Source organism: Capricornis sumatraensis, chromosome 4 (genome assembly GCF_032405125.1).
Source record: "Capricornis sumatraensis isolate serow.1 chromosome 4, serow.2, whole genome shotgun sequence".
NCBI classification, from domain to species: Eukaryota; Metazoa; Chordata; class Mammalia; order Artiodactyla; family Bovidae; genus Capricornis; species Capricornis sumatraensis.
Window position 1 is genome coordinate 135,437,819 of NC_091072.1, and position 18,764 is coordinate 135,456,582.

Below are 18,764 nucleotides of genomic sequence, written 5' to 3' on the forward strand. Positions count from 1 at the left end.
GAGTACTGGAGTGGGTTGCTATTTCCTTCTCTAGGGGATCTTCCCAACCTAGAGATTGAACCTGGGTTTCCTGCATTGTGGGCAGACACTTTACCATCTGAGCCACCAGGGAATCCCAAGGGAATGGCAACCCACTCCAGTATTCTTGCCTGGAAAATTCCATGAACAGAGGAGCCTGGCAGGCTACAGTCTTTGGGAAGACTGAGGGATTAACACTTTCTTTCACTTTCAACAAATTGAGGAGCATTATTTACAACAGCCAAGATATGGAAGCAACCTAAGTGTCCATCAATATACAAATGGATAAAGGAGATGTGAGATATATATATATATATATACACACATATGTATATATATGTATATTTTTATGATATATATATATAATGAAATGTTATTCAGCCATAAAAAAGAATGAAATCTTGCCATTTTCAACAACATGGATGTATCTAGAAGGCATCATCCTAAATGAAATGAGTCACAGAAAGACACGTACTATATGATTTCATTCACATGTAGATTCTAAAAAACAAACACAACAAAACATAAACAGACTCATAGAATCAGAGAACAAACTGGGGTTGCCAGAGGGGAGAGAGATGGAGGAATTAGTGAAATAGGTAGAGGAGGCTAAGAGTTAGAAACTTCCTGTTATAAAATAAGTAAGTCATAGGGGCATAATGTATAGCATAGGGACATAATGTACAGCATAGGGAATATAGTCAAAATAATACTGTAATAACTTTGTATGGACACAGATGATAACTGGACTTATTGTGTTGATCATTTTTTAATGCATAAAAAATATTGAATCACTGTGTTCTACAGCTAAAATGAATGATGGTATTGTAAGTCAACTATAGTTCAGAAAAAAAAAGCTAAGATATGCATGACAAATTCTTTCAGAAGGTAACCTGTGAAAACCACAGATGTTACCAATTCATTGTGATATGCCTACTAAGGGAAAAAGTTCAGTTCAGTTCAGTCACTCAGTTGTGTCCGACTCTTTGTGACCCCATGAATCGCAGCACACCAGGCTTCTCTGCCCATCACCAACTCCCGGAGTTCACTCAGATTCATGTCCATCAAGTCAGTGATGCCATCCAGCCATCTCATCCTCTGTCGTCCCCTTCTTCTCCTGCCCCCAATCCATCCCAGCATCAGAGTCTTTTCCAATGAGTCAACTCTTCGCATGAGGTGGCCAAAGTACTGGAGTTTCAGCTTTAGCATCATTCCTTCCAAAGAAATCCCAGGGTTGATCTCCTTCAGAATGGACTGGTTGGATCTCCTTGCAGTCCGAGGGACTCTCAAGAGTCTGCTCCAACATCACAGTTCAAAAGCATAAATTCTTCAGCGCTCTGCCTTCTTTACAGTCCAACTCTCACATCCATACATGACCACAGGAAAAACCATAGCCTTGACTAGACGGACCTTAGTCGGCAAAGTAATGTCTCTGCTTTTGAATATGCTATCTAGGTTGGTCATAACTTTTCTTCCAAGGAATAAGCGTCTTTTAATTTCATGGCTGCAGTCACCATCTGCAGTGATTTTGGAGCCTAAAACAGTAAAGTATGACACTGTTTCCACTGTTTCCCCATCTATTTCCCATGAAGTGATGGGACCAGATGTCATGATCTTCATTTTCTGAATGTTGAGTTTTAAGCCAACATTTTAACTCTCCTCTTTCACTTTCATCAAGAGGCTTTTTAGTTCCTCTTCACTTTCTGGCACAAGGGTGGTGTCATCTGCATATCTGAGGTTATTGATATTTCTCCTGGTAATCTTGAGTCCAGCTTGTGTTTCTTCCAGTCCAGTATTTCTCATGATGTACTCTGCATATAAGTTAAATAAGCAGGGTGACAATATACAGCCTTGATGTACTCCTTTTCCTATTTGGAACCAGTCTGTTGTTCCATGTCCAGGTAGCTATATTTCATTTTATACTAGGTACAATACAAATATTGACCAGAAAGGAGGAAAGATGACCAGACACTGTTAGTATGTGGTTGTGAAAAAATTGGACATGACTTGGTGACTGAACAACAATACCTAGGTCTTAGAATTGCTGTGAGGACTAAGAACATATACACAAAGGCCAGACACAGAGAGAGCTACACATCTGTGAATGGATGTAAGAGGTTCATGCAGAGGGCACAGACTGTAGCCTTGCCAGCTAGGCAAGGCTATTCAACGACTTGCTAGTTTTGCAACCCTGAACAAGTCACTTGGCCTCTGAGTGGCTAAATCTCTTCCTCTGTAAAATGGGAATAAGAGCACTTGACTCCTTGGATAGTTGAGAGGATTAAATGAGTAAAAGTACTTAAAACATAGCCTGGCATATAGTAAACACTCACTAATTTTGAATACTGTTCTTAGTCTCCATACTAATAAAATTTTTATTGGAGCTAAACCTGCTCCTGCTGCTAAGTCGCGTCAGTTGTGTCCAACTCTGTGCGACCCCATAGATGGCAGTCCACCAGGCTCTCCTGTCCCTGGGATTCTCCAGGCAAGAACACTGGAGTGGGTTGCCATTTCCTTCTCCAATGCAGGAAAGTGAAAAGTGAAAGTGAAGTTGCTCAGTTATGTCCGACTCTTAGCGACCACATGGACTGCTGCCCACCAGGCTCCTCTGTCCATGGGATTTTCCAGGCAAGAGTACTGGAGTGGGGTGCCATTGCCTTCTCCAGGAGCTAAACCTAGCCATAGCTAAATCTCTCTTTCTCTTCAGAAATTCTATGTGTGAGATCCCATCTATCCTTAAATGTTTAATTTACTTCCAGCTTCTCCCTGTGATCTCTTTGGCTGCATAAGCCCTTAAGTGGACATTTGGTAGCATTTTTTATAAATCATTCAACCATGGGGGTCATCACTACAGGTAACATTTCAGTGAGTTTTAGCAAAATCTTAGACTTCTATAATCAGAAAAAACCTTAATTTTATATATAAAAGTCTTCTAATTATTTTTCTTACTCTCTATAGTATGTTGGCTGTATTGAGTGAAGTTTTTGAAATAATTTTGAAAGAGTCTCAAACTTTACAACTTCCTGAAAATTTATTTTTCAGTGTGATAGATATGCTTCTCTCACTGATAGAGAAAAATATGTCTGACCAAACTGATTTCTCTTGGAAAATTTTTTAGTTATGCTTAACTTCCTGTGATAACATATTTCAAATATGTAAAAGAAACATATACAAATTAGAGAAAATATATAAACTAAAAGAAAGAACTGAAAGTGAACTGAAAGATGAACTCCCCAAGTTGGTAGGTGCCCAATATGTTACTGGAGATCAGCAGAGAAATAACTTCAAAAGAATGAAGGAATAGAGCCAAAGCAAAAACAACACCCAGCTGTGGATGTGACTGGTGATAGAAGCAAGGTCTGCTGCTATAAAGAGCAATATTGCATACGAACCTGGAATGTTAGGTCGATGAATCAAGGCAAATTGGAAGTGGTCAAACAAGAGATGGCAAGAATGAACCTCGACATTCTAGGAATCAGCGAACTAAGATGGACTGGAATGGGTGAATTCAACTCAGATGACCATTATATCTATTACTGTGGGCAGGAATCCCTTGGAAGAAATGGAGTAGCCATCATGGTTGACAAAAGAGTCCGAAAGGCAGTACTTGGATGCAATCTCAAAAACAACAGAATGATCTCTGTTCATTTCCAAGGCAAACCATTCAATATCACGGTAAACAAAGTCTATGCCCCTACCAGTAATGCTGAAGAAGCAAGTTGAACGGTTCTATGAAGACCTACAAGACCTTTGAAAACTAACACCCAAAAAAGATGTCCTTTTCATTATAGAGGACTGGAATGCAAGTGTAGGAAGTCAAGAAACACCTGGAGTAATGGGCAAATTTGGCCTTAGAGTACAGAGTGAAGTAGGGCAAAGACTAATAGAGTTTTGCCAAGAAAATGCACTGGTCATAGCAAACACCCTCTTCCAACAACACAAGAGAAGACTCTACATATGGACATCACCAGATAGCCAACACCGAAATCAGATTGATTATATTCTTTGCAGCCAAAGATGAAGAAGCTCTATACAGTCAGCAAAAACAAGACTGGGAGCTGACTGTGGCTCAGATCATGAACTCCTTATTGCCAAATTCAGACTGAAATTGATGAAAGTAGGGAAAACCACTAGACCATTCAGGTATGACCTAAATCAAATCGCTTATGATTATACAGTGGAAGTGACAAACAGTTTCAAGGGATTGGATCTGATAGACAGAGTGCCTGATGAACTATGGATGGAGGTTCAGGACATTGTACAGGAGGCAGTGATCAAGAACATGCCCAAGAAAAAGAAATGCAAAAAGGCAAAATGGTTGTCCGAGGAGGCCTTACAAATAGCTGAGAAAAGAGGCGAAAGGTGAAGGAGAAAAGGAAAGGTATATCTATTTGAATGCAAAGTTCCAAAGAATAGCAAGGAGAGATGAGAAAGCCTACCTCAGTGATCAATGCAAAAAAATAGAGGAAAATAATAGAATGGGAAAGACTAGAGATCTCTTCAAGAATATTAGAGATACCAAGGGAACATTTCATGCAAAGATGGGTTCAATAAAGGACAAAAAGGGTATGGACCTGCCAGAAGCAGAAGATATTAAGAAGATGTGGCAAGAATTCATAGGAGAACTGTACAAAAAATATCTTTATGACCCGGATAATAACGATGGTGTGATCACTCACCTACAGCCAGGCTTCATGCAATGTGAAGTCAAGTGGGCCTTAGGAAGCATTACTATGAGCAAAGCTAGTGGAGGTGATGGAATACCAGTTGAGCTATTTCAAATCCTAAAAGATGATGCTGTGACAGTGCTGCACTCAATATGCCAGCAAATTGGGAAAACTCAGCAGTGGCCACAGGACTGGAAAAGGTCAGTTTTCATTCCAATCCCAAAGAAAGGCAAGGCCAAAGAATACTCAAATTACCACACAATTGTACTCATCTCACACGGTAGCAAACTAATGTACAAAATTCTCCAGGTCTTCAACAGTATGTGAATCATGAACTTCCAGATGTTCAAGCTGGTTTTAGGAAAGGCCGAGGAACCAGAGATCAAATTGCCAATACCTGTTGGATCATGGAAAAAGCAAGAGAGTTCCAGAAAAATATCTACTTCTGTTTTATTGACTATGCCAAAGCCTTTGACTGTGTGGATCACAACAAACTGGAAAATTCTTGGAGATGGGAATACCAGACTACCTGACCTGCCTCCTGAGAAATCTGTATGCAGGTCATGAAGCATCAGTTAGTACTGGACATGGAACAACAGATTGCTTCCAAATCAGGAAAAGAGTACGTCAAGGCTGTATATTGTTACCCTGTTTATTTAACATATATGCAGAGTCCATCATGAGAAACACTGGGCTGGATGAAGCACAAGCTGGAATCAAGATTGCTGGGAGAAATATCAATAACCTCAGCTATGCAGATGACACCACCCTTCTGGCAGAAAGTGAAGAACTAAAAAGCCTCTTGATGAAAGTGAAAGAGGAGAGTGAAAAAGTTGGCTCAATACTCAACATGCAGAAAATTAAGATCATGGCACCTGATACCATCATATCATGGCAAATGGATGAGGAAATCATGGAAACAGTGACAGACTTTTTCTTTTTGGGCTCCAAATTCATTGCAGATGGTGACTGCAGCCATGAAATTAAAAGACGCTTGCTCCCTGGTAGAAAAGTTATGACCAACCTAGACAGCATATAAAAAAGCAGAGACATCACTTTGCCAACAAAGTTCTGTCTAGTTAAAGCTATGGTTTTTCCAGTAGTCATGTATGGATGTAAGAGTTGGACTATAAAGACAGCTGAGCACCGAAGAACTGATGCTTTTGAACTGTGGTGTTGGAAAAGACTCTTTAGAGTCCCTTGGACTGCAAGGAGATCCAACTCGTCCATCCTAAAGGAGATCAGTCCTGGGTGTTCATTGGTAGGACTGATGTTGAAGCTGAAACTCCAATACTTTGGCCACCTGATGTGAAGAGCTGACTCATTTGAAAAGACCCTGATGCTGGGAAAGATTAAGGGTAGGAGGAGAAGAGAATAACAGAGGATGAGATGGCTGGAATGGCATCATCGACTCAATGGACTTGGGTTTGGGTGGACTCCAGGAGTTGGATAGGGAGGCCTGGCATGCTGCGGTTCATGGGGTCGCAAAGAGTTGGACACGACTGAGCGACTGAACTGAACTGAAGTGAATTTTAGCTATGTTTAAATATTGTGATAGTCTAAACTGTGGCATCTTTTCTATATGATTTGCATGGCTCACTTTTGAGAAATTTAAAAAAATAATTAGAATTTGACTAAGATTTTTCTATAAACAGTAGGAAGACTCACGTATGGAACAGAATGCTACCCCAGCCCGACAAGCTGTAAATATTGTAGCTGGACTGTGATTTATAAGTCTACTCAAATGTGACCACAATCCCAAGTTGCAGAATTAATGTATTGGAGCCTGTGTCTGAAGTTAAAGCAATACTCCTAAGTCTGAAATATAAATTGATTGTGGCAAGAGGGAAGGTTGGAAACTATTTGATCTCGTAGAGTCTATACTGTACTGCATTCTGAATGATATGTTGGAAATCTCTCACTTATAGCTGTACAAATAAACCAGAAATTCCTTATTGTGACTATCCTTTTTTTTTTTCCTTTTCCAGATAAGTGGTTTTACTATTACCTGCCTAAGCCCTAACTATTTGTGCTTCTGTACATTTTACGTGTATAGTTTGCCATTTCTGGATATGTTTTTCTTTCCCTCTTAATATCCTTATTCTTAGAGACCAGGATCAAAAGTTTTTGTAATAAGTTTTCTCTAATTAATCTCTCCTTTGCTGATTTCTCCTTACTCTGCCTTATCCTTTTGCTTAGTCCTACAGCTAATATATTTTATTTTATGTAGTATCTAGTAATCTCATGAATTTCCCTCAATGATCTGTATGATTTTCAAGGGAACATGAAGTATTTTATTTTACCTTTATATTTTTAAATATCTCAAACAGCATTTTTTTGTATGTAACAATGAATGCAACAGTAAATAAATACAAGCTCACACAGTGAAGAGCTGAGATGATTTAACATTTATGTGGGAAGATGGTGTAAACAAACTTATTTTTATGATTCTGTCATTTTGTTGTCAAATTTAATCTTTTTATTAACTTATGATCAGTCTTTCCCTGAAATTATTATTCTGTAAAAATGCTGGGAATATTTTGTATAAATTTTCAATATAGGTAGGAAGTAAGTAGTAGTTTAAAAATGTATATATACTTGGGAAATCTAAGGATATTTCTCTTACAAATAAATACTAATTACTGAGACAAATTCTCTTGGTATGGGAAACAGCAGGACAACTAATAATTTGCTTTTTGTTATTACTTATGCATAAGCTTCCCTGTTAACTGTACTGTAGATATAAGCTGCTAGTATCAGGTCACTAGAATACTAAGGTCATCATCATTAACTATATGCAGATTCTTACTGCACTGAGGGTACACAGAGATTTAGGAAATGTCTCTGCCCTGGGCTCCCAGGTGGCTCAGTGGTAAAGAATCCATCTGCCAATGCAGGAGATGCAAGTTCGATCCCTGGATTGGGAAGAACCTCTGGAGAAGGAAATGGCAACCTGCTCCAGTATTCCTGCCTGGAGAATTCCATAGACAAAGGAGCCTGGTGGGCTACAGTTCATGGGGTCTCAAAGAGTCGGACACAACTTAGCGACTGAGCATGCCTGCACACTCTGCTCCTTAGATGACTTCACTCTATCTAGAGAGGCATGCATCTAAAATGTTAGGATACTATAGGTATTTATAGTGGACGACTAATATGTGGAACGCTAATAGATGGTGATTGCTGCCATAAAATTAAAAGATGCTTACTCCTTGGAAGGAAAGTTATGACCAACCTAGATAGCATATTTAAAAGCAGAGACATTACTTTGCCAACAAAGGTCCGTCTAGTCAAGGCTATGGTTTTTCCAGTCATCATGTATGGATGTGAGAGTTGGATAGTGAAGAAAGCTGAGCGCCAAAGAATTGATACTTTGAACTGTGGTGTTGGAGAAGACTCTTGAAAGTCCCTTGAACTGCAAGGAGGTCCAACCAGTCCATTCTAAAGGAGATCAGTCCTGGGTGTTCTTTGGAAGGACTGATGCTAAAGTGAAACTCCAATGCTTTGGCCACCTGATGCGAAGAATTGACTCATTGGAAAAGACTCTGATGTTGGGAGGGATTGGGGACAGGAGGAGAAGGGGACAACAGAGGATGAGATGGCTGGATGGCATCACTGACTTGATGGACATGAGTTTGAGTGAACTCTGGGAGTTGGTGATGGACAGGGAGGCCTGGCGTGCTGCTATTCATGGGGTCGCAAAGAGTCGGACACGATTCAGCGAGTGAACTGAACTTAACTAAATAGGTAGGTGGAGGTTAAAGATTTTAAAAACCAATACCCTAAAAGCAATGAAAATTTACTGAATAATAACAATAGTTTTTGAAAAGATCTTTCCAGCTGTAATATGGAAAAGAACGTAAAACAGGGAGGGTGTATGTGGGCAGATCAGGTAAGAGGTGTTTGCAGAAGGTTTTGATTAGAGGTGAGAGTTGTTTAGATTAGAATTGTGGCATGCAGATACAGAAAAGCGTGCGTGTGCATGTGTGCTTAGTCATGTCCAACTCTCTGCAACTCCATGAACTGCAGCCCGCCAGTCTCCTCTGCCCGTGGAATTCTCCAGGCAAGAATACTGGAGTGGGTTGCCACTCTCTTCTCCAGGAGATCTTTCTGACTCAGGGATTGAATGCAGGTCTCTGGCATTGCAGGCAGATTCTTTACCATCTCAGCCACCAAGGAAATATCTGGATACAGTGAAGTGGAAAGAATTAAAAACTACTTTGAAGAAAAAAATCAAGAGGACTCCATGATGGTTAAAATGGAAGCAAAAAGAAGAGCTAAGAAGAATTTTACATTTTTTGGCTTGTGTATCAGGAAGGTGACAGCGCAACATGCAGAGTGGGCTCAGTTTGAGCAAGTTACCTTTGAGACTTACAAGAACAGGGGATAATGAGGTATTGCAACACTTACTTCTGGACCACAAAGAAAGGATATAAACTGGAAGTAAAATTTTGTGACTTTTGGGAAGATTGAATAGGCATATTTTTCCTTATTCCTCCCACTAAGTACACAACACCCCTTGGAAATTATATATAAAACAAATATAAGAAGATTCTTAAAGGGTGTAGAGAAGAAGAGAGACTTAATAGGGACCTGAGACCTCAAGGAACAACATATATTTCTGGCTCACATATTCCAGACATAGAACTCAAGAAGCCAGCGATATGGAAATGCCAGTGGATGTAGGCAAAAACATGATCGAAAGAAGGCCTGCTCTCTCTAGCCAAAAAGGTAGCTTGACAAGACAGAAAATGTTTAAACAATAACCACTCTACTCCAGCCAAATATCACAGAAAAACTGTGACCATACTCCCTTACCACACTAGAATAGATGAATAGTGGGGAGCTTAAATTTCCATGCTCACAAGGCTGTATTGAGGAACCTCAGTTCCCTCTCCAGGGGGTGTCAGAAACAGGTGAGTAAGGAGCTAGGTATTGGTGGAGGAAGAGATACATAGATCAGTGGGAAAGGATAAATAACACAGAAATACTAATTTGTATAGCTAAGTTTATAGTTTTTCCAGTAGTCATGTACAGATGTTAGACTGTACTGAGCACTGAAGAGTTGATGCTTTTGAATTGTGGTGCTTGAGAAGACCTTTGAGAATTCCTTGGACAGCAAGGAGATCAATCAGTCAATCCTAAAGGAAATCAACCCTGAATATTCATTGGAAGGACTGATGCTGAAGCTGAAGCTCCAATACTTTGGCCACCTGACTCAAAGAGCTGACTTACTGGAAAAGACCCTGATACTGGGAAAGGCTGAGAGCAGGATGAGAAGAGGGCGACAGAGGATGAGATGGTTGAATGGCATCACCGACTTGATGGATGTGAGTTTGAGCAAACTCTAAGAGACAGTGAAGGACAGGGAAGCCTGGCATGCTGCAGTCCATGGCATCACAAAGAGTTGGATACAACTAAGTAACTAAACAACAACAGGCTCAAATAAATATGCCCAACTGATTTTTGAAAAAGTGGCAAAGACAATTTAATGGAAAAAGATTTCAGTCTTTTGACCAGATGACACTGTAACAATCACACTTCCATAGGCAAAAATATAAACTTTGATCTAAATCTCATACCTAATATAAAAATTAACTTAAATGGATTACAGACTTAAATACAAAATATAAAAGCAAAATTTCTTGGAAGAGAACACAAAAGAAAATTTGGGGGCTATGCAAAAAGTTTTTAAAAGCATGAAAAGGAAAGTTATACACTGAGAGATAATGTTTGCAAATCCCATAGCCAGCAGAGGAGCAGTGTCTAGAATATGTAAAGAACTCTCAAACTTTAACAGTAAAAAAAAAACAAAGAATATAATTAGAAAATGGGCAAAAGACATGAAATGTTTCATGGAAGAAGATATGCAATAAATAAGCACATAAAGAATGGTTGACATCATTAGTTATTGTGTATGTGTGTGTGTGTGTCGGGGGGGCGGGGTACTCAGTCATGTGTGTGCTCAGTAGCGTTCGAATCTTTGTGACCCCATGGACTATTGCCCGCCAGGCTCCTTTGTCCATGGGATTCTCCAGGCAAGAATACAAGAAGTGGGTTGCCATGCCCTCCTCCAGGGGATCTTCCTGACCCAAGGACTGAACCCGTGTCTCCTGCATTGGCAGGTGGATTCTTTACCACCAAGTCACCTGAGAATCCCCATTAGTTATTAGGGAAAAGCAAATTAAAGCCACAATGACATGCCCATAAGAAAGACTAAAATATATAGTTAATGATGATGGCAAATGCTGGTAAGAACATGGAGAAAATGGATAACTCATACATTGATGGTGAAAATGTAAGTAGTACAGCCACTCTGGAAAACCACTTGGCAGTTTGTTAGCAACAACACGAGCTATCATACAATCCAGAAATTATACTTTTGGGCTTTTGTCTCAGAGAAATGAAAACATATTCACATAGAAACCTATATGTGAATATATAGAGCAGCTTTCCTTGTAATAGCTAGAAACTGAAAATAACACAAATGTTCTTCAGTGGGTGAATAATTAAACAAACTATGGTATATATACACCATGTAATATTATTTGTCAATAAAAAGAACAAAGTACTGATACACACAACAGTTTGGATGACTCTCCAGTAAATTATGCTATGTGAAAAAGGCCAGTCCCCAAAGTTACATCATTGTATGACTTAATTTATATAATACTCTATAAATGACAAAATTATCAAAATGAAGAACAAATTAGTAGTTGCCAGGGGCTAAGGATGGAGAGAGATAGGGGGTGAGATGGAAGTGGGGCAACATGGAAGCTCTGGGGGTGATGAAGCTATTCTGTATCTGGATGGTATCAATATTAAGAAGCTGGTCATGATATTGTACTGCAATTTTATAAGATGCTACCAGTGAGGGAAACTGATAAAGGGCACATGTGATCTCTCTGCATTATGTGTTAAAACTACATGTGAATCTGCAAGTATCTCAAAATAAAATGTTCAATTAAACTTTGTATGAGTCATCTGGATATAAATATTGATAGAGGCCTTGGATGTAGCTGATAGCAGTGTGCTGGAGACAGGTGGTTTCTTTACCACCGAGTCACCTGAGAATCCCCATTAGGACAGTGAGAAGAGAAAAGAAAGGGCTAAGATGAATCTCCAGGAATCTGACATCTAGTGGCTTGGGAAAAGGAAGTCACCCTGCATTGGACACTGGCTGGGGGAGAAATCTAGAAGGGAAGCAAAGATCATCACTATTCTGAAGATGGAATAGTTAACACTGCTGAAATCTGCAGGTAAATTAGGTAAAATGAAGAATAAATAATGTTGTGCATGCTAAGTCACTTTAGTTGTGCCTGACTCTTTGCAACCCTATGGACTGTAGCCCACCAGGCTTCTCTGTCTATGGAATTCTCCAGGCAAGGATACTGGAGTGGGTTGCCATTTCTTTCTCCAGGGGATCTTCCCAACCCAGGGTTGGAACCTGAGTCTCATATGTCTCCTGCATTGGCAGGAGGGTTCTTAACCACTAGCACTACCTGGGAAGCCCAAATAATGTTGGGTTTAGCACAGTGAAGGTCACTGATTTTATCAAGTAGTGAAGAATAAAACCAGTTTGAAGTGGGGAATCAGAGGTAAGAAATGTAGATCAGGAGTTTAGATACCTCTTTCATGAAATTTGTGAAGGTGAGCAAAATGCATGGAAATGGGGGGTTTGAGGCAAGGCCATTTAAACTTTGGAGAAATAAGCACATTTAACAGTATTATTTAAAAGAGAGAGGGAATTCTGTGGAGGTCCAAAGGTTAGGACCTTGTGCTTTTACTGCCATGAAGTGTGAAAGTGTTAATTACTCAATAGTGTTTGACATTTTGCAACCCCATGGATTATAGCTCATCAGGCTCCTCTGTCCATGGAATTCTCCAGGCTAGAATACTGGAGTGGGTTGCCATGCCCTCCTCCAAGGATCTTCCTGACTCAGGGATCAAACCCACATCTCCTGCTTTGCAAGTGGATTCTTCACTGTCTGAGCCCCCAGGGAAGCGATGGCACAGGTTCAATTCCTGGTTGGGGAACTAAGATTCTGTAAGTCGCACAGTGTGGCCAGTAAATAAATAGATAGGAGAGGAATGCAGGGAAGTATGAATTCTTGGTAGTATAATGCAGCAGTCCCCAGCCTTTTTGGTACCAGGGACCGGTTTTGTGGATGACAATTTTTCCATGGCTGGGGGAGGAGATGGTTTGGGGATGATTCGAGTGCATTACATTTGTTGTGCACTTTATTTCTACTATTACATCAGCTCCACCTCAGATCATCAGGCATTAGGTCCAGCATAATGTATGTAAGAAGGTGAGGAGACGGCTCCAAAGCACAGATGGAGGGACTGGCTTTGGAAAGGAAAAACAAATTGTCTATTATCACACCAGGAAAGAAGTTGTGATGTAAATATAAGTTTCTGAGTTTTGTATTGACTACAAAAGCAGACTCTGTTCTGTTTCCCTTTTTCTTTTCTTTTTTTTCCACAATAAAGTAGGAGGTGTGGCTGTCTGTGTAAAATAAGGAGTAGTAAACAGTGGGTCGGAGAGACTGGAGGTTTACCCTGCAAGGATAAGTATGGTAGGATTGCTGGGCCATGTGGATGGCCCATTGGAAACCAAGAACATCTTCCCTGTTGTGCTGAGGCTCTCCTGTAGTGCAAAACTGCTGAGTGTCAGTAGCCCTGGCAGTGAAGACCACCCTATTCTGAAATACAGTATTAATGAAATGGACCACGCGTGCCAACTGCAATGGCTGCACCCTGAAACGGCTGTGGTGCAGTCTCCTTAAAATGAGCATTCTTCCATTTATTGAACTGTTCCTTAAACAAATAGGTACACACTTGAAAAATGAATGATGTTGGATTTTAAAGTGTCAAGCACATAACCTATTTGAGGACATAATAATTCACAGAAGCAACTTCCTCAGATGTGAATTATGCAATCTAAATGTTAATAGTACCTCTGGGCTTCATCCCAGTGGTTCAGAGTGGTCTTTGGCTATACCAAGTTCAACAAAACAGTTCCTGCTGAGCTCGGAAAATTAGAGTCACATCCCTTGAGCACTTAATTTCTGTTAGATTAATGGCCTTGTTAGATTTTTCTTAAATGTAAGAAAAAAAAAAAAGGGTGAGCAATTGTGCCTGAGTTTTCATTTATAAAAGAGCATGTTGCCCATAGACAAGGGAGTGGCCCTGTTGCTGTCACACGTGGTCCTAGTGTTGAATGCCTCTTACCATACAACCATCTTGTAACACATTTGATTATAGTTGCTAAGGATATGAACTTAATGTATATAATGGTCATAAATGCAGGATAACTATGTCATTTGATACTAACTAAAGAAACAGCCAACTTTCCCAATGCTGAAGAGGAAACACTGTGTTGGAATTACAGAGAAACAGAATCACCAAATTCCTACATGACACCCTCCCAAGGGTACCACCACCCAATGACTAGGACTCTGGACAAATTATAATGACAAAGACTTCTATCGTAGTTCTTGATTCATAAATTAGAGAAAATAACAGTAATGTCCTCAAAGACTTTTGTAAGAATTAATTAAGATAGCATATTCAAAAGCAGAGACATTATTTTGCCAACAAAGTTCTGTCTAGTCAAGGTTATGGTTTTTCCTGTGGTCATGTATGGATGTGAGAGTTGGACTGTGAAGAAAGCTGAGTGCTGAAGAATTGATGCTTTTGAACTGTGGTGTTGGAGAAGACTCTTGAGAGTCCCTTGGACTGCAAGGAGATCCAACCAGTCCATTCTAAAGGAGATCAGTCCTGGGTGTTCTTTGGAAGGAATGATGCTAAAGCTGAAACTCCAATACTTTGGCTCATTGAAAAAACAGCCAAAGAGTTGACTCATTGGAAAAGACTCTGATGCTGGGAGGGATTGGGGGCAGGAGGAGAATGGGACGACAGAGGATGAGATGGCTGGATGGCATCACCGACTCAATGGACATGAGTCTGAGTGAACTCCAGGAGTTGGTGATGGACAGGGAGGCCTGGCGTGCTGCAATTCATGGGATTGCAGAGTCGGACACGACTGAGTGACTGAACTGAACTGAACTGAACTGAACTGAACTGAACTGAATGCATATTAAGTACTGACAAGTCTTTAAAGGGTAATTTTGAATCTCTCCTTTAGAATCTGCTCCCTACTACTGGATGACATAGCACCATACTGAGAAGCACTGCTTTCTACCACTCCCAGAGATATTTCACAGCATTTTGAGAAAAGCTATGTGTTTCAGTATTGATGATGGAGGCAGGGAATATGAAGTGTGGGTTGGAAAGGCAGAGAACTCAGCAAGGATTCATGGTGGTAGAATTTGTCTGCTATACTCTGTGGACATACTTTTAATTTCCCTTTATAGGATGAAAGTGTGAAATTATTAGTCACTCAGTCATGTCTGACTCTTTGTGGTGCCTTGGACTGTAGCCCACCAGGCTCCTCTGTCCATGGAATTCTCTAGGCAAGAATACTGCAGTGGGTAGCCATTTCCTTCTGCAGGAGATCTTCTTGACTCAGGGATCGAACTGGGGTCTTTTGCATTGCAGGTGGATTCTTTACCATCTGAGCTACTGAGGAAGCCCTTTTATAGGATAGTTCATCTAGTATTTACTTGAGCAACTGATAAAGCCAGTAAGTGGATACATACAAAAGGACATATACAAGTTTGAAGGGCTCCAGTGCTGAACACGTTTGTTTGTACATTGCACTGCAATGTGGGACCCAGTAATGAGGCACATTTTATTTCTATTACTGAAATTATTATTACTAATTTCATGAATTAAAAATGTTTTTGTCCCCAAGACGTATCATTGTCACATTAAAATATATTGCTTTAAAGATTTTTAAAAGCTCCAGACTGCCATCATGACGGATGGGGATCTTAGCACACAAATAAGTGGGGAATGTTTCAGCCTACACTTTCCCTGATACCACAAGCAACCTACATTTCAGAGAGCACATTCTTCTGTCCAACACAAAGAACACAAGTCTCTTGTCTCATATCCATGAGTTAATTGAGAAGGCAGATTTGGCATCTCCATTGGAGAGGAGAGAACCTTGTATAATTAGACAGCACAAGAAACCTCATCTGTGCAATATAATAAGAACATAAAGGCACATGTACTATCACAAAAAGAACATTTAAAGTCTTGGGAGATCTCCAAGTTCTCAGCAGTTATTAACTAAGGAGACTCTCACCAATAATCTCTTAAGTGTAAAACAAAGTTTTCCCTCCACTAACCTCTTTTATAACTCACTGTGGGTCCTAGACTCTGGGAGGTCCTTGACCTTTAATTGCTTAATAACTTTACATACTGACTCTGGAGTTCCTCCCAGGCTCAGACACTCTATCTCACTTCTTTGAAAATGGTAATTAAAACAACTACCTCTTCCAATTATCAGTCCTGCTTTCTTAAGTATGATATTTTGGGAGTGAGTTTATAGTAGATTGGGATTATATGGGGCTTCCCAGGTGGCACTAGTTGTAAAGAACCCACCTGCCAATGCAGGAGACATAAAAGATGTGGGTTCAATTCCTGGGGCAGGAAGATCCCCTGGAGGAGGGCATGGCAATTCTCTCCAGTATTCTTGCCTAGAGAATCCCCGTGGACAGAGGAGCCTGGTGGACTACAGTCCGTGGGGTTGCATAGCATCAGACATGACTGAAACGACTTAGCACACATGCAGGATTTTATAAGAATGGGGACAAAATGGTCAGCTCATCCAAAATCCCACATTTTGCCCCCTTGAGCTTGAGTTCAAGGTAAAGTGCACAGTTATGCTTTACATGGAATTCCAGTGCCTGCTTGCAATAGAAATCAGTCTGGATTTAAAAAAAAAAAAGATTATGTATGCTATGATGCTTGGGTAACAATGATCCAATTACGTTTAAAAATCAGGTTAAAGGCAAAAATCAAGAATAGCCCAAATTAACTCTGAAAACATTTCAGTCACTCCTAAAGTTGATCATATGCATGATCAAAATTTAGGTATCAAGCTTTAAATGGACCTTTACCTCTTACTAAAGAGTTTAACACCAGGAGCATCTCCCCGAGCACAGAAGCAGGTGTCGTTTCTTCATTTGGGTATCAGATAAAGTTTTAATACCTGGCTCAAGTTTAGGAGATACATTTAGTCTTTCTTTAAAAACCAGACTCAGACGTAGGACTATGAGATGTTTTTATGGACAAGCACATTGTACCTTGGATCAGCTGAGGAATCAGCACCCATGTTTTCCATCTTAAACATGCTTTGTTCTCATTGGTGCAGGAAGGCAGGATCCTTACAGTATTTATTCTCTCTCGCCCCTTCTCTCCTTCCCTCTTTCATTTTGTTCCTTTTATTCCCTCTCTGTCACAAACTTTTCTTCCTTTCTCAAGCACTCTTCACCTTTTTCATCTGACAATCTACAAGTTTCTCTTTGAAAAAAAAACTCATAGTTGGTTGGTTTGGTTTTGGCTTTTTTTTTTTTTTGCTCAAGTTATTTTATCTTTTATTCTTTTAATTTATTTTTTCTTTCTGATTTATTTTTAATTGAAGGATAATTGCTTTACAGAATTTTGTTGTTTTCTGTCAAACCTCAACATGAATCAGCCACAGGTATACATATATCCCCTCCCTTTCAAAACATTCTCCCATCTCCCTCCCCATTTCTCCTCTCTAGGTTGATACAGAACCTCTGTTTGAGTTTCCTGAGACATATAGCAAATTCCTGTTGGCTATCTATTTTACACATGGTAATGTAAGTTTCCATGTTACTCTTTCCATACATCTCACCCTCTCCTCCCCTCTCCCCATGTCCATAAGTCTATTCTCTATGTCTGTTTCTCTACAGCTGCCCTGTAAATAAATTCTTCAGTTCCATTTTTCTAGATTCTGTATATGTGCATTAGAATACAATATTTATCTTTCTCTTTCTGACTCATTTCACTCTGTATAATAGGTTCTAGGTTCTTCCACCTCATCAGAACTGACTCAAATGCGTTCATTTTTATGGCTGAGTAATATTCCATTGTGTATATGTACCACTACTTCTTTATCCATTCATCTGCCGATGGACATCTAAGTTGCTTCCATGTTCTAGCTATTGTAAATAGTGATGCAATGAACAATGGGATCCATGTATCTTTTTCAGTTTTGGTTTCCACAGGGTATATGCCTAGGAATGGGATTGCTGAGTCATATGGTGGTTTTATTCCTAGCTTTTTAAGGAATCTCCATACTGTCTTCCATAGTGGCTGTATCAATTTACATTCTCACCAATAGTGCAAGAGTGTTCCTTTTTCTCCACACCCTCTCCAGCATTTATTGTTTGTAGACAGTTTGATGATGGCCATTCTGACCAGTGTAAGGTGATACCTCATTGTGGTTTTGACTTGCATTTCTCTAATAATAAGCAATGTTGAGCATCTCTTCATGTGTTTGTTAGCCATCTGTATGTCTTCTTTGGCAAAATGTCTGTTTATGTCTTTTTCCCACTTTTTGATTGGGTTTTTTGTTTTTCTGGCATTGAGTTGTATGAGCTGCTTGTATATTTTGGAAATTAACCCTTTGTCAGTTGTTTCATTTGCTATTATTTTCTCCCATTCTGAGGGTTTTCTTTTCATCCTGCTTATAGTTTCCTTTGCTGTGCAAAAGCTTGTTGTTTTTGTTTCCATTATTCTAGGATGTGGGTCATAGAGGATCTTGCTTTGATTTATGTCATTGAGTGTTCTGCCTATGTTTTCCTCTAAGAGTTTTTATAGTTTCTGGTCTTACATTTCAGTCTTAATCGATTTTGAGTTGATCTTTGTGTATGGTGTTAGTAAGTGCTCTAATTTCATTCTTTTACATGTGGCTGTTCAGTTTTCCCAGCACCATCTATTGAAGATGCTGTCTTTGCCCCATTGTATATTCTTGCCTCCTTTGTCAAAAATAAGGTACCCATAGATGCGTGGGTTTATTTCTGGGCTTTCTATGTTGTTCCATTTGTCTATATTTCTGTTTTTGTGCCAGTGCCATACTTTCCTGATGACCATTGCTTTGTAGTGTAATCTGAAGTCAGGAAGGTTGATTCCTCCAGCTCC

The 18,764-nt window shown here is 39.8% G+C and overlaps 1 protein-coding gene across 1 annotated transcript in view; it reads right to left on the minus strand.

Moving 5' to 3' along the window:
• PIK3C2G (phosphatidylinositol-4-phosphate 3-kinase catalytic subunit type 2 gamma) overlaps positions 1 to 18,764 on the minus strand; it is a 487,933-nt gene that overhangs the window by 133,620 nt on the left and 335,549 nt on the right. The window lies entirely within an intron of this gene.